Source organism: Oncorhynchus masou, chromosome 3, assembly GCF_036934945.1.
Source record: "Oncorhynchus masou masou isolate Uvic2021 chromosome 3, UVic_Omas_1.1, whole genome shotgun sequence".
In the NCBI taxonomy this organism is placed as follows: domain Eukaryota; kingdom Metazoa; phylum Chordata; class Actinopteri; order Salmoniformes; family Salmonidae; genus Oncorhynchus; species Oncorhynchus masou.
The window spans coordinates 6,223,204-6,225,703 of record NC_088214.1 but is presented as its reverse complement, the minus strand read 5'-3'; the positions used below and the strand labels follow the sequence as shown (position 1 = coordinate 6,225,703).

At 43.1% G+C, this 2,500-nt stretch overlaps 1 protein-coding gene across 1 annotated transcript in view; it reads left to right on the top strand.

Annotated features, from left to right (window-relative positions):
• The window catches only part of LOC135509245 (receptor-type tyrosine-protein phosphatase F-like), a 626,176-nt gene that overhangs the window by 538,779 nt on the left and 84,897 nt on the right, over positions 1-2,500 (top strand).

Genomic DNA, 2,500 nt, shown 5'->3' with positions numbered 1-2,500 from the left:
CAATACCCATAATGACATCACAATACCCCATAATGACCTCACAATATCCATAATGACATCACAATACCCCATAAGACCTCACAATACCCCATAATGACATCACAATACCCCATAATGACAAAGCAAAAACTGTTTTTTATATATTTTTGCAAATGTCTTTAAAAAATAAATAAAAAATGGAAAAACGGAAATGACATTTACATAAGACAACAGTTATAGTGTCTACTAATGTAACAATGGAGTAGCTGGTTCCATCACTGCTCCTCACTATCGCTACGTTAGGACTCTGATCACCATTAACCTTCCTTTCCTCCTCCTCCTCCTCTCTTTCCTCTTCCTCTCTTTCCTCCTCCCCCTCTTTGTTTGAAAGCAGCAAGCAGGAAAGGTGGGTACTTCCTATCACATCTGAGCCCTGGCTTCAACTAACTTCCCCTTCCTCCCCATGTGTTGTCCTGTGATTTTCCCAAATGTGATTATTCACAAACTCCTGATTTACTGACCTCAGAAAATCTATATTACTGTTTTGATATGTCTTGCACACTGTAAAAGATTTGAGTAGTTTTAACTTCAAACGATACGTTACTTCACAACCTTTTGGACTAGTTTAAGTTTTCTCGCCTCAATAGATCAAGTTGAGTGTACTATAGTAATACTAGTTGATACAACTCAACATGTTACGCCAACGAGGTAACTCATCTTTTGCTAAGTTGAAACAACAAGATGTTTCATCGTGCATCTTTGTGGTGAGGTCTGTGTTGTGGTGAGATTTGTTTTGTGTTGTGGTGAGATTTGTGTTGTGTTGTGGTGAGATCTGTTTTGTGTTGTGGTGTGGTGAGATCTGTGTTGTGTTGTGGTGAGATCTGTGTTGTGTTGTGGTGAGATCTGTGTTGTGTTGTGGTGAGATTTGTGTTGTGGTGAGATCTATTTTGTGTTGTGGTGAGGTCTGTTTTGTGCGAGGTCACCCTCAATCTGAACACACACACCCTTCGAGGTCGATGCCAATCAGAACACACACACCCTTCGATGCCAATCAGAACACACACACCCTTCGAGGTCACCCTCAATCAGAACACACACACCCTTTCGAGGTCACCCTCAATCAGAACACACACACCCTTTCGAGGTCACCCTCAATCAGAACACACACACCCTTTCGAGGTCGCTGCCAATCAGAACGGTCTGTCTGAGTCTGTCTTGTGTCTGAATGGCACATTGTCAGCTAAATGCCAGGTGGTGAAACAGAGGCTTTGTTCCAAATGAGACCCTGTTCCCTATATGCTGCACTACGTTTGACCAGGGACCTGTGGTGCACTAGGTGCCATTTGGGACGCTGGATAATCATGAATATAAATGTTTCTTAGGCGTCTAAAGCTGACATTTTCCTCAACAAAACCTTTCTGGCCTTTTACTCTCTCTCTCGGTCTCTCTCTGTGTTTCTCTCTCTGTTCTCTTCCTCTTTTCAATTCAATTCGATTAAATTTGCTTTATTGGCATGACATAACAATGTACATATTGCCAAAGTTTACTTTGGATATTTACAATATTAAAATAATGAGAATCAACGGGACAACAGTAACAACAATAACCTAGGGTCAAAATAACCAGACAATGAATCTCTTCTCTCTCTCTCTCTGTCTCTCTCTGTCTCTTCTCTCTCTCTCTCTCTCTCTCTCTCTCTCTCTCTCTCTCTCTCTCTCCCTCTCTCTCTCTCTCTCTCTCTCTGTCTCTCTCTGTCTATCTCTCCACTCTTTCTCTCTCTCTCTCTCTGTCTCTCTCCACTCTCTCTCTCTCTTTCCCTACTCTCTCTCATCTCTCTCTTCTCTCTCTCTTTCTCCCACTTTCTCCCTCTCTCTGTCTTCTCTCTCTCTACTCTCCCTCTCTATTCTCTCTCTCCCTACTCTCTCTCTTCCTCTCTCTATTCTCTCTCTCCCTACTCTCTCTCTTCTCTCTCTTCCTCTCTCTATTCTCTTCTCTCTCTCTCCCTTCTCTCTCTCCCTCTCTCTACTCTCTCTCTCTTCTCTCTCTCTCCTCTCTCTCTTCCTCTCTCTACTCACTCTCTCCCTCGCTCTACTCTCTCTCTCTCCCTACTCTCTCTTCCTCTCTCTATTCACTCTCTCCCTCTCTCTACTCTCTCCCTACTCTCTCTCACACTCTCTTCTTAACAAAAGTGTTTTAAAAAAGACACTTCACCCTCATGTTAATCTCAGCCAGCAGCAGAGAATGGAAGGACAGGGTCTGTGTTGCAAATGGCACCCTCTAACCTTTATAGTGCACTACTACCTATAGACCCTGGTTAAAAGTAGCGCACTAATACCTATAGACCCGTTTTAAAATTAGTGCACTACTACCTATAGGCTCTGGTTAAAAGTAGGGCACTATAAAGGGAGTAAGGTCACAGTCTGGAGACACCCAGAGTTTGTTCTGGTCTTGGTCAGTGGAGAGAAATAGATGGTTGTCAGAGATTAGCCCAGCCATCACACTGGCTAGCATTAAGCTAACC